Consider the following 13,524-nt stretch of genomic DNA (forward strand, 5'->3'; position numbering starts at 1 on the left):
TCAGATTTGGGGGCAGGTGGTGGACAATTTGAAGTTGTCCCAGGAGAAGACTCAGCTTTTTGCCAACCGCCGGCGTCGGGTTGGTCCTCGGCTTTGTGTCGGGGACTTGGTGTGGTTGTCTTCTCGTTTTGTCCCTATGAGGGTTTCTTCTCCTAAGTTTAAGCCTCGGTTCATCGGCCCGTACAAGATATTGGAGATTCTTAACCCTGTGTCCTTCCGTTTGGACCTCCCTGCATCTTTTTCTATTCATAATGTTTCTCATCGGTCATTGTTGCGCAGGTATGAGGTACCGGTTGTGCCTTCCGTTGAGCCTCCTGCTCCGGTGTTGGTTGAGGGCGAGTTGGAGTACGTTGTGGAAAAAATCTTGGACTCCCGTGTTTCCAGACGGAAACTCCAGTATCTGGTCAAATGGAAGGGATACGGTCAGGAGGATAATTCTTGGGTGACTGCCTCTGATGTTCATGCCTCCGATCTGGTCCGTGCCTTTCATAGGGCTCATCCTGATCGCCCTGGTGGTTCTGGTGAGGGTTCGGTGCCCCCTCCTTGAGGGGGGGGGTACTGTTGTGAAATTGGATTTTGGGCTCCCCCGGTGGCCACTGGTGGAATTGTACTTGTGTGCATCATCCCCTCTGTTCACCTGTTCCCATCAGGATGTGGGAGTCGCTATTTAACCTTGCTCCTCTGTCACTTCCATGCCGGTCAACATTGTAATCAGAAGCCTTTCTGTGCATGTTCCTGCTACCAGACAACTTCCAGCTAAGTCGGACTTTTGTCCTTGTTTGTTTTTTGCATTTTGTTCCAGTTCACAGCTGCAGTTTCGTTTCTGTGTCTGGAAAGCTCTTGTGATCTGAAATTGCCACTCTGATGTTATGAGTTAATACTAGAGTCTTAAAGTAATTTCAGGATGGTGTATTGATAGGGTTTTCAGCTGACCATGAAAGTACCCTTTCTGTCTTCCTGCTATCTAGTAAGCGGACCTCGATTTTGCTAAACCTATTTTCATACTACGTTTGTCATTTTCATCTTAAATCACCGCCAATATATGTGGGGGCCTCTGTCTGCCTTTCGGGGAAATTTCTCTAGAGGTGAGCCAGGACTATATTTTCCTCTGCCAGGATTAGTTAGTCCTCCGGCCGGCGCTGGGCGTCTAGGGATAAAACGCAGGCTACGCTACCCGGCTACTGTTAGTTGTGCGGCAGGTTTAGTTCATGGTCAGTTTAAGTTTCCATCCTTCCAAGAGCTAGTTCCTATGTATGCTGGGCTATGTTCTCTTGCCATTGAGAACCATAACAGGTCTGGGTGCTGCTGCTGCATGCTGGTGGTGAAGGGCATGCTAGGGTTCGTGTGCTGCTGCTGCATGCTGGTGGTGGTGAAGGCCATGCCAGGGTCTGGGTGCTGCTGCTGCATGCTGGTGGTGGTGAAGGCCACGCTAGGGTCTGGGTGCTGCTGCTGCATCACACCGCATATCAATACTTACGAAATTTTGAAGAAAAGAGAAATAAACCAGCTCACCCATGATGCATTAGTTGAGGGAGCTTAGTCTCCAGAAACTCGCTGACATTCACACCCATATGGTTTGTGCTGAAGTTTGTAGCCCCTATGCTACAAGTTTGTGAATAAAGAAATTTTAGCTTCACGGATTCGGTGGAGCTGGACATTCTTCTTTTTTTAATACTTAAGAAATGCCTTGCGGACCTGAGCCGGGGCGTCATCCCAGCCATCCATCATCGCTTGGGCCACCTCATTCCATAGTCGCCAGATTGTCACGTTGTCCGAGTGCTGCGGAATCTGGGTGTCCCACAAAGGGACTCGCTCATGGACCTGGGAGATGAGGCTATCATTATCAATGAGGTCCTCATCTCGTTCTGGAACCTATAAAAGAAAGAAATACATTAATGTTGGAGAGATTAAAATAAGGAAAATAAAGAAAACAACAGAGACAGAAAACAGGCAAGAATAATTAAAGTCAAGGAAAAAAAAGGAGTCAAGAACAAAAAGGTAAAGAAATAAGCAAAGTGAAGAAATGAACAGTCAAGAATAGTACAGTCAGGATACAATAAACAGAGTACAATCAGTCAGGTATACTTACATGCCACCTTGCCACACGAACTTGTCCATGCTGCTCCTGCTGCTCGGCCTCTGCTGCAGTTAAAGAACTGTTCTGAAAAAGAAAAAAAAATTGTCTCATGTGTAGATGTGACAGAGAATACTTACCAATCTGAAGACGTGAGTACTCACTTCACTTTCGTTTCCACCATGTTCAGGGCCAAGAAGCTCCTCGGAAGAAGACGATGACATTCTGATGAATGCAGCAAGAAAAAAGAGACAGAAATTATTAGTACATATAAAGAGAGAAAACAGAAAAGAAAGACATTGGCTTTTATACTCACATTGTCCAAAGTGGATATTCCTCACAGGTGTTCTCCAGTGTCTGATCTTGTTCCCAGTCTGCAGAGTTGTGGACTACAAATGCCCACTCTCTCTTTTTATCAGTTTGTATGTGGGGGGTGGCTAATCAGTGTCTAGACAGGTTTACTGTGGAAAAACACATACGCTCACAAACTCAAACAAACGCGTGTGCTTGCGAACGCATGCGTTCTCATAGACTGAAATGCATTTTTTCAACGCATTCCTTCCGCAAACAACCACATAGATTTCTAGGCGGCAAATTCACACCTCCAAAATTGCAACATGTTGCTTTTACCACGCCAAGCCGCAGACAACGAAACGACGCATGCGTTGTCAAATGCGGCAAAAAGCATCCAATCGCATGTACCTGTAGCCCTAATGTTAAAAATAAGAAAACACGAGGCATGCAGAAGTATGCAGCATAAATGCTGCGGACACAACCGCAAATGTGAAACCAGCCTAAACCAGACTTCTTGTTGTGATTATAATAAGAAAACGTGAGAACAGATGTGAAATCTGTATAATAAATTACTACATCTGTTTGATGAAAATCCCGCACCAAACTTTTCTCTTTGTGAAAAAGTCTCTTTCTCTAAGCACAACTTTTAGACATAAGCAGATCTGTTGAAATCTAAGGAGAGCGAGGACCCCACTGTCTATAAGAGCTTACACTCCTCAGAAGAGCTAGGTCCCCACTGTCCGTAAGAGCTTACACTGCTCAGGAGAGCAAGGTTCCCACTGTTCATAAGAGCTTACACTGCTCAGGAGAGTGAGGTCCCCAATGTCCATAAGAGCTTACATTGCTCAGGAGAGCGAGGTCCCCACTGTCCATAAGAGCTTACACTCCTCAGGAGAGCAAGGCCCCCAATGTCCATAACAGTTTATACTCCTCAGGAGATTGAGGATCCCACTGTCTATAAGAGCTTACACTTTACAGAAGAGAGAAAGAGGTCCCCATTGTCCATAACAGCTTATGCACTGCAGGAGAGAGACTTATCCAGTGTCTCTGGAAGTGGAAAATGACTATACCGTACAAACTGTGTTCCGATGAGAACCGCTGGTCTGTGATGGCTCAGGTACTGACCACCACTGTACAGGGTATGATAATCCACTAAATGTTGTAGCTGCAGGACATTTTGGTGAAGCCATTGCAGAAATTGAAAATGAAGTTTACCCTTTCTCTGAAGCTTCATAATGTGGGAAATGGTGCCAGGTAAGTATTTTATTTTGCGAACAGCCAATCGAATCTCAAAATGTTAATGTTTGTCAGAGAAAATCAGAAACAACTCTTCATACAACTGGCATAGAAAGTGGTAGGGGGCAGTTAACCCAGAAGAATGAAGAACCAAAAAGGTGCCAAATCCAACATCAAGAGAAAAAGAGTAATAAAGAGCAACAGCAACAGCTAAAAGACAGCTCATTCAGATTATTCATACATCTTCACTTCATTTTGGTGAAATTTCTTTGAATATGCCAGTCATAAGGAATTTATTTTTGTACAATAAACTATGCTGCTTAGTCATATGGGTTTAGAAATATTTATCTGATTTAGCACTTTCTCTACGTTAATAGCTTTTGCATACTCATTTGTTCATTACTTTGCTCTTTGATGAATATTGGGAAAGTGGTTGATAAAGAGATAGATGTCATCACAAGGCTAAACGGAGTCTCAGTACTCCTCCACATAGGTTATTTATCATTTTACATTATAATGTACCATACAAGTGTAAACTGTAGGCAAAGATTTACAAATAATCATATTAACGATTTGCAACTATATCTAAGATATAGTCTAAAAGGAGACAATTGTTATGTCGGCAATGCTACAGGGGAAAAGCTGCAAATTGTGAAAATCAACTGATGAAACAAAAAAGTAGACAGGAAACAAAGAAAGCTCTCTAAGTGAGTCACACAGCTGACCAGCAAAGTACCAAATAGATGTAGAAGGGACAAAATTAATGGATTAACTGTAGAGTTTGCATATAGGTTGGGGCCATATCAATGTCAAAGGACTAGGATTCCACCAAGTGGCAGAGGAAGGTAAGAATAGTCAACAAGCCAAATCAAATCCTATGTATCCCTGTTTAAAAGTTGCAAGGAAAGCGGACAAATCACATGGATGTAAGAGTGAGACCATGGAAAACTTCTATTCAGCATACAGGGCAAATGCAAAGCCCCAGTTGTTTCTGTGCTAATATAGTGAGGTGCTGGTCTTCAGCTGAAGCACTTGAAAGGTCTTGGTGTTGAGCAAAAGTACAACTTTGGTTTAAGCTCTTGATTTTCCATCTGATGAGATGTCAAACACAATGAAGATGTTTGCCAAGTCTCAACTGCAACAAATGTGCTTCATTGTTAGTACAGAGATAGTTGGGTGAACACCTACTCCTCAGTGGCTCCTGATGCAAGATTAATGGCCCACAAGATTTAGGTTGGCCATCTCTAGACTAGAGGTCCTGGAAATTATCGACTTTCACTATAGATAGATTATTGTCAAAGACTGCAAGCTTATTATGGGTCACATTCAGAAACCTATCTGTGCATCAAAAGTTATGTTTACTTTGACAATATCTGCATACCGTTATAACTAAGAGACTCGTACATATGCATATTGTGTATATAATATAGAAACCTCAGAAACCATCCAACACATAGTGGCAAGATGCAAAATGCAGGAACAGTGTATACCGAATGCCTCAACCAAGTAGTGGGAATTGTATACAGGAACATCTGCACAGCATATGGGCTAAGTCCCCCTAAGTCCAGGTGGGAGAAAAAGTGGTGGAGAATAAAAGGGCTAAATTCCTGTGGGACATCAAGATCTAGGGGGCATTCTTTGCGTCTGGAGGAGAGAAGGTTTTTCCACCAAAATAGAAGAGGATTCTTTACTGTTAGGGCAGTGAGAATCTGGAATTGCTTGCCTGAGGAGGTGGTGATGGCGAACTCAGTTGAGGGGTTCAAGAGAGGCCTGGATGTCTTCCTGGAGCAGAACAATATTGTATCATACAATTATTAGGTTCTGTAGAAGGACGTAGATCTGGGGATTTATTATGATGGAATATAGGCTGAACTGGATGGACAAATGTCTTTTTTCGGCCTTACTAACTATGTAACTATGAAACTATGTAGATGGAAAGCAGGTGTTGGCTAACCAACCAAATATTGTGATAGTAGACAAGGATCAGAAGACAGCAATGATAATAAATGTGGCAGTGCCAAGTGACAGCAACATCAGAAAGAAGGAATATGAGAAGCTGGAGGAATACCAGGGCCTCAAAGGAGAACTGGAGAAGATGTGGAAGGTGAAGGCAACAGTGATACCAGTGGTGATAGGAGCACTTGGAGCAGTGACCCCTAAGTTGGAAGAATGGCTACAACAGATCCCAGGAGCAACATCTGAGCCCTCTGTCTAGAAAAGCGCAATGCTAGGAACAACTAAGATCTAGCGCAGAACCCTAAAACTCCCAGGCCTCTGGTAGAGGACCCGAGAATGAGAAAGGACAACAAATACCACCCCCACTGGGGGTGAGAATGAAGTTTTATATATATATATATATATATATATATATATATATATATATATATATATATACTTGAAAAAGGATAAAGATATCCGAAACGTTGCCACGCCGTTCAGGCATTAAAGCCCTTTTTTTCTATATTTTTGTGCTGTTTTCCTTTTTTTGCATCTATTATTGGAGGCCATTTGAACAGTGGTTGGGAAAGCGCTGCACTACAATTTGGTAATACGAGATGCTGTTCCAAGTTTGATCCATATATATATCTATATTTATTTATATAGATAACTATGACCATGACCAGAGGTCAATACTGCTTTGAGATCCGACTCTGAACCCCTCTGAAAAGAAAAGCCTTCACGAGAGAGGACAGGGGGATACAGATATCGCCTCGCCGTCACCAATCTGTGATGGAGCTTACACAGTCACAGCTCTCTTGCACCCCCCTTACCCTCATGTCAGTCAGGGAACTTCACCTAAGATAAGTAGTCGCCGGAGAGGCCGCCCTGTCACGTACTGGTTATCGAGGCACTCTGCAGTGAGGGCGGTATATATATCACCAGTCCCAGGCTGTGAATATATACAGGGTGGTCCAAAGGTAGGTGGACACAAAACAATAACATTCATTTTGATTTATTATTATTTAGTTTTTATTCTGTTAAACCAGAGAGTTATTTGACTCAAAATAGTTAGTAAATAACATTTCCCACATGTCTACTTTACATCAGCACAGTTTTGGAAACAATTTTTTTTTTGTTAGAAAGTTATAAGGGTTAAAAGTTTTACAACAAAATTTACAAAACCATTTTTTTAGAGACCACCTCACATTTGAAGTCAGTTTGAGGGTTCTATATAGCAGAAAATACCCAAAAGTGACACCATTCTAAAAACTGCACCCCTAAAGGTGCTCAAAACCACATTCAAGAAGTTTATTAACCCCTCAGGTGTTTCACAGCAGCAGAAGCAACATGGAAGAAAAAAATGAACATTTAACTTTTTAGTCACAAAAATGATCTTTTAGCAGCAATTTTTTATTTTCCCAAGGGTAAAAGGAGTAAGTGGACCCTAAAAGTTGTTGTCCAGTTTATTCTGAGTACTCCGATACCCCATATATGGGGGTAAACGACTGTTTGGGCACATGTCGGAGCTCGGAAGAGAAGTAGTGACGTTTTGGAATGCAGACTTTGATGGAGTGGTCTGCGTCATGTTGCATTTGCAAAGCCCCTGATGTACCTAAAAAGTAGAAACCCCCCTCAAGTGACCCCATTTTGGAAACTAGACCCCCCAAGAAACTTATCTAGATGTGTGGTGAGAACTTTGAACCCCAAAAACCATGTTTGATAAATCTCCCCCTTCATAACCCTATTACAGATACTGTCCACCTACTTTTGGACCACCCTGTATATAAACCTCTGATCCGTCACTGCCAGCATCCCCCAATAACACCAGAATGGTATGCTTCCACCAGTTCCCCATTAGATATAAGCCCGGTCAGAAACCAACCCCAGGTAGTGTATAAGTACTAGCCGAACTCACGGACATGGGAGATTGGGTTTCAACATAAAAGAGCAGCCCAAAATTAATTGATTTTTTAATTGCCGAAAGGCGCACTAGAAACTACACATATATACAGAGAAATATACAGACAGCCAGAGGTACAGATAAAAATTAGGGAACAGGTTGGGATAGCAGTTAGCTGTATGCTTCAAGTTACCATTTCTTATAGCATGTGGGCCCCAAGGAAGCGCTCGAATCCACAGTTACTTCTTTAATTTCTGGTCCGTCTTCACAGGTGACACGACATGGCTTCCATGGCATAAGAAAGATGAAGCGGAAAGTGTGGAGCTAACTTTTAACCCTTAGTGCACCCTCTTCCATATTTGCCACCACCCCTCTGTGTTGGACTGGATTCTCCTCCCCCGACCTTGTAAGCTGAAATAATTCCCATTATCTAGGATGAGTCATAACTCCTTAGCAGGAGGTCCAAATGTTCATTGGGGCTGAACTGATACAGAGAGTCCAAACTTGGGTTGGCTAAGTGGTTCTGGAGAGCCAGTCTCGATAGCTTGATATCCGGAACCGCTAGAGCAATGTGAGAAGCAGGGGTGCATGCAGGTGGCTCACAGGTTCTGGTGGTACATTGGACTTAACCCTGAGATTCACGATACTTTCATAATTCATCTCTAGATGTCACTGACACTCAGGCTAGCTTTCATGGTACTCTCGTGATTCATCTCTAGGTGTCGGTAACGTTTGGTCTAGAGTTTGCTTTGATGTTGGCTGCCTTGAACAAAAGACAGCAGGGGGTTCTAGCTCTGCTCATCTTTGTCTTCATTAACATGTGGCCTCCAAATCTCGGTCCAAATGGTAAAATTCTGTCCTTTTGGGAATCTGTGTACTTTTCCCAAGGGTGAGGGCCACATTTCAGGAGTGAAGGGAGATCTGGGTAATCTATGGAGCCTGAATTCATAAATCCAAAATGGAGTCTCCCTCTTCCCTCACACCCTCTACATACGGGCACAAGCGGGAACCTGAAACCTATGGTTTACATTGTTGATTACAACATCATTAATCCCACGGGACATACACCTGAGGGACACTGAGCCCTAACAATATTTCCTACAATTTCTCACCAAGCAGTCGGTACACTGAGGAAGGTCCTACGGAGCAAAATGTCTGTATTTAGTACTACTATGTGTCGACTGCATTAAACTTTTTATTTGCATCATCCATTGAGTGACAACTTCATTTTATTTAACTTAACTGGTGAGACGCAGCTTTCAGATACTGTTACTATTTTAACAAGGATATGTAAAGCCTTTGACCTTGCAAAGTATCAGTAGCTGTCTGCTGACATCACCTTAGTCTTTACTGCAGGTTCTCTTCTCTATGGAAGACATTTTTGAGCAGAATATAATTAAATTACTGAGATACAACATGAACATGAACCTGCTTTTATATTACACCAAGACTGAATACATCACCACCATGAGCATAGCGATTATATTTATGCTACTGCTCCTTCTTAAACTACTTAAACTACATATATAGTATTATTCAGTATTCTATTATACCTTGCTGTAAAAATATTTTACTACTTAAGAAACTGGGTATCTGACATATGCATAGATACAATTTATTAGGCTACGTTCACATTTGCGTTGTGCGCCGCAGCGACGGCGACGCAACGCACAACACAAACAAAAACACAACAAAACGCACGCTAAAACGCTGCGTTTTGCGACGCATGCGTCCTTTTTTGCCGAAAGTTGGACGCAAAAAAAATGCAACTTGCTGCGTTTTCTGCGCCCAACGCTTGCGGCCAAAAAAACGCATGCGTCGCAGAACGCAGCACAACGCATGTCCATGCGCCCCCATGTTAAATATAGGGGCGCATGACGCATGCGGCGACGCTGCGGCGCCCGACGCTGCGGCGCCGAACGCTAATGTGAACGTAGACTTATTCCTACTTGCAGGGATAGAAATTATAGTTTAAGTATATTTTATAGAAACTTTTAGTTACAAGAAGACCGGGGTCATTAATTTTATGTTACATCGTTCAGCAGGTTTCTGTCACAGTGATAAGTGAGGAATAAGTAAAATTATAATTAACTCTATGTAATGCTCTGGTAGCTCCAAATACACTTTGTTAATAGAAAGCAGAATTATTCATAGAGGGAAACTGACGTGGGTGAGATGATTTTTGTTCCTTTTTCTGAAACGTTTGCACAGGAATCTATTATAAAAATGATTTTTTTTTGTTTGACCAGTGAGGTAGCAAAGCCTTCCTTTATCTGGAACAAAAATTGAGTTTTTTTCCATAATCGTATATGTGAGCACTCTTGTCAGGGGCAGAACTACAAAAAGTACAGGGGATGTAATTCTACCTGGGCCCGGGAGCTAGGAGGTTCAGTAGGACCTTTGAGCTTAGATGAATGGAATAAATCCATGTAGATGACTGGGCACCAGTAGCTTCATTTGGTTAAATTTCCATTCCGTTCTGTTCTGTTAATTTCAGTTAGCAGGTACATGGGAGTAACTGTAACTCAGGATGACCTAAGGCCGTTTTGCGTGTGTATAGGCTTTCTCAAAGACTCCTGAGAAAATATATTCACATGCAAAATGGCTGCATCTAACCTTGGGATACTGCTCCTGCACTACATGACAATTTGAACAGAATGTGTATGAGGTCCACCTTTATGTCTAAGGCTGGGGTCACACATGCGTGTTTTACGTACGTAAGAGCGCAAAAACTACGTACGTAAAACTCGCATTACATACGGCACAATGCTTCTCAATGGGGCTGCTCCTATTAGCCGTATATTACGGTTCAGTATTATACGGCGTTCTACGGCCGTACAAAATCGCAGCATGCTGCGTTTGTCAGCGTATTGCGCAAAAAAATCGCCAATGAAAGTCTATGGGGGCGAGAAAAATACGGATTCCACACGGACCAGCAGTGTGACTTGCGAGAAATACGCAGCGCTGTTAGTGAAAAGTCGGTAATTCAATTGCCGGCTTTTCATTTCTCCTTCCCAAACCCGACAGGATATGAGACATGGTTTACATACAGTAAACCATCTCATATCCCCTTTTTTTTTGCATATTCCACACTACTAATGTTAGTAGTGTGTATGTGCAAAATTTCAGCGCTGTAGCTGCTGAAATAAAGGGTTAAATGGCGGAAAAAATTGGCGTGGGCTCCCGCGCAATTTTCTCCGCCAGAATGGTAAAGCCAGTGACTGAGGGCAGATATTAATAGCCAGGAGAGGGTCCATGGTTATTGGCCCCCCCGTGGCTAAAAACATCTGCCCCCAGCCACCCCAGAAAAGGCACATCTGGAAGATGCGCCTATTCTGGCACTTGGCCACTCTCTTCCCACTCCCTGTAGCGGTGGGCTATGGGGTAATGAAGGGTTAATGCCACCTTGCTATTGGAAGGTGACATTAAGCCAGATTAATAATGGAGAGGCGTCAATTATGACACCTATCCATTATTAATCCAATTGTATGAAAGGGTTAAAAAACACACACACACATGATTTAAAAGTATTTTAATGCAATAAACACAGCGGTTGTTGTAATAATTTATTGTTCTCGCAATCCATCAGGAACACCCTCGCTTGGAAAAATAATAAACGCACAAGATACATACCTTCTGGTGAACCGTCTCGTCCAACGAGGTAATCCATCTGAAGGGGTTAACTAATATTACAGGCAGGAGCCCTGCTAAATGCAGCTGTGCTCCGTGCTTGTAATTCCCGGCGAATGAATTAAATGTAGGTCATTGACCTACATTTCCTTCAGTCGCGGTGATGCGCCCCCTGGTGGATGTCCTCATATGACCTGGAGCGTGGGAAAAAGTTCCCAGGCTGCAGTTCATGAGAACATCCACCAGAGGGCGCCTCACCGCGACTCAATGTAAGTACAGATCCTGCTTTCCTTTCAGCACCCGGGGGATTACAGGCACGAGCGAGTGGTTTATCGCAGCTCTGCCTGTAATATTAGTTAACCCCTTCAGATGGATTACTTCGTGGGACGTGATCTGACATCAGAAGGTATGTATCTTGTGTGTTTATTATTTTGCCAAGCAAGGGCCTGGAAATGGATTGCGAGAACAATAAATTATTACAACAACCGCTGTGTTTATTTCATTAAAATACTTTTTAATCATGTGTGTGTGTTTTATTAACCATTTCGTACTATTGGATTAATAATGGATAGGTGTCATAATTGACGCCTCTCCATTATTAATCTGGCTTAATGTCACCTTCCAATAGCAAGGTGGCATTAACCCTTCATTACCCCATATCCCACCGCTACAGGGAGTGGGAAGAGAGTGGCCAAGTGCCAGAATAGGCGCATCTTCCAGATGTGCCTTTTCTGGGGTGGCTGGGGGCAGATGTTTGTAGCCAGGGGGGGCCAATAACCATGGACCCTCTCCTGGCTATTAATATCTGCCCTCAGTCACTGGCTTTACCGCTCTGGCGGAGAAAATTGCGCGGGAGCCCACGCCAATTTTTTCCGCCATTTAACCCTTTATTTCAGCAGCTACAGCGCTGAAATTTTGCACATACACACTACTAACGTTAGTAGTGTGGAATATGCCAAAAAAAAGGGGATATGAGATGGTTTACTGTATGTAAACCATGTCTCATATCCTGTCGGGTTTGTGTAGGAGAAATGAAAAGCCGGCAATTGAATTACCGGCTGTTCACAGATATCGCGCTGAAGTAAATATAAATACAGAATATATATATGTGTCTCAATGACATATATATATATATATATATATATATATATATATACATATATATATATATATACTGTATATATGTTTTCCCTAACATTTGAGCACATAAATCCATTAGATGTCGGTTTTGCAAGCCTGCGCGAAAATCTCGCAGTACGGATGCCATACGGATTACATACGGAGGATGCCATGCGCAAAATACGCTGACACACCCTGACTACGGATCACTATTTTGGGAACATTTCTCCGTATTACGGCCGTAGTACGGACGTATAATACGTGGCGTATTGTCTTACGCCATGTGTGACCCCAGCCTAATACAGAGTGTATCTGAGTCCCACTTCCATCACATTTTCTGGCAGTTCTTGCTTCCTTCATATATTACATTGAAATTTCTCTTTTTTTTTTTTATAAAAATTTCAATTTTGATTTACTTAAATTATTTCTTTAAAATCTTTGTTACATTTTACCTTATATACAAGGTATTATATAGGAAAGAATGTTTCCTAAAAAATTTTTTTTCCTGTAAACTCCAATTTCTCTTTGATTTTGAATGTTTTATTGTCAGTCCTTCTTAAAGTGGAATAAAAGTGTGACACCATTGTTCTCAGCAGCTTACTGGTAGTCAAAGATAATTCCAGGGGTTTGCCCCATGCTGTTCTCCTTCCATTCAGCACTTTTTCCATCTATTTCAACATTTTCACTGCCCCCCAGACTTCTGTAGCGCCCCCACTGCCGCAGGGCCGAGGGGTACCCGGTACCGGGCCTCTGAGTCTCTGTTCTGAGGTTGTCACGGTGGCTAGACCCGGTCCGTGACCCTGCTGAGGGGTGTCCAATGGAAGGTGTGGATGGTAATGATGTTGTGGTGGTGCGGTGCAGGTCGCAGTATATAACGAGGACACCAGGTTGCAGTCTCTTTACCTCTTTACTGAAGGCTTCAGGATCCTCAGTCCGGAATACGGTTAACCGGGCTGCGCAAGTCCGGCCGGTCCGATGGCACCTCCAGGGTTCCCTTTGCAGGTGGAAATCTGTGCCTACCTTCTAGCACTTGTGTGTTGTGGTCCTCCCCTGCTGTGCTTACGGGATAGTCCCCACAACTATTGTTTCTGTTTCTGAAGTTCCCTCACAACTCGATTATGATGTTCTGCTTCGTCCCCCAGATGATATGGCTAGGACGCACCCATATGACGGGTAGGCTCGGAGCTCTTCCGGGACCCTAGAGTCGCCCCTCTCCAAATGTTGCCCCCTATGTCTTCTTAGGTGATTTGAGTGAGACAGCCCGCATATAACTGACTGTCCTGCCGTAGGTTTCAAGTTAGGCCTGGAGCTCTATACTTCCTCGGCGTTC

At 43.1% G+C, this 13,524-nt stretch overlaps 1 long non-coding RNA gene across 1 annotated transcript; it reads right to left on the bottom strand.

Moving 5' to 3' along the window:
- Positions 1-1,854: 1,854 nt before the first annotated feature.
- LOC143810109 (uncharacterized) lies at positions 1,855-2,270 on the bottom strand. The gene is made up of 3 exons (XR_013222654.1): positions 2,239-2,270; positions 2,090-2,161; positions 1,855-1,872 (listed from the first exon to the last, which is right to left on the bottom strand). It is a non-coding gene; the product is annotated as an uncharacterized LOC143810109 (long non-coding RNA).
- Between the last annotated feature and the right edge of the window lie 11,254 nt (positions 2,271-13,524).

This window comes from Ranitomeya variabilis, chromosome 2 (genome assembly GCF_051348905.1).
Source record: "Ranitomeya variabilis isolate aRanVar5 chromosome 2, aRanVar5.hap1, whole genome shotgun sequence".
NCBI lineage: Eukaryota > Metazoa > Chordata > Amphibia > Anura > Dendrobatidae > Ranitomeya > Ranitomeya variabilis.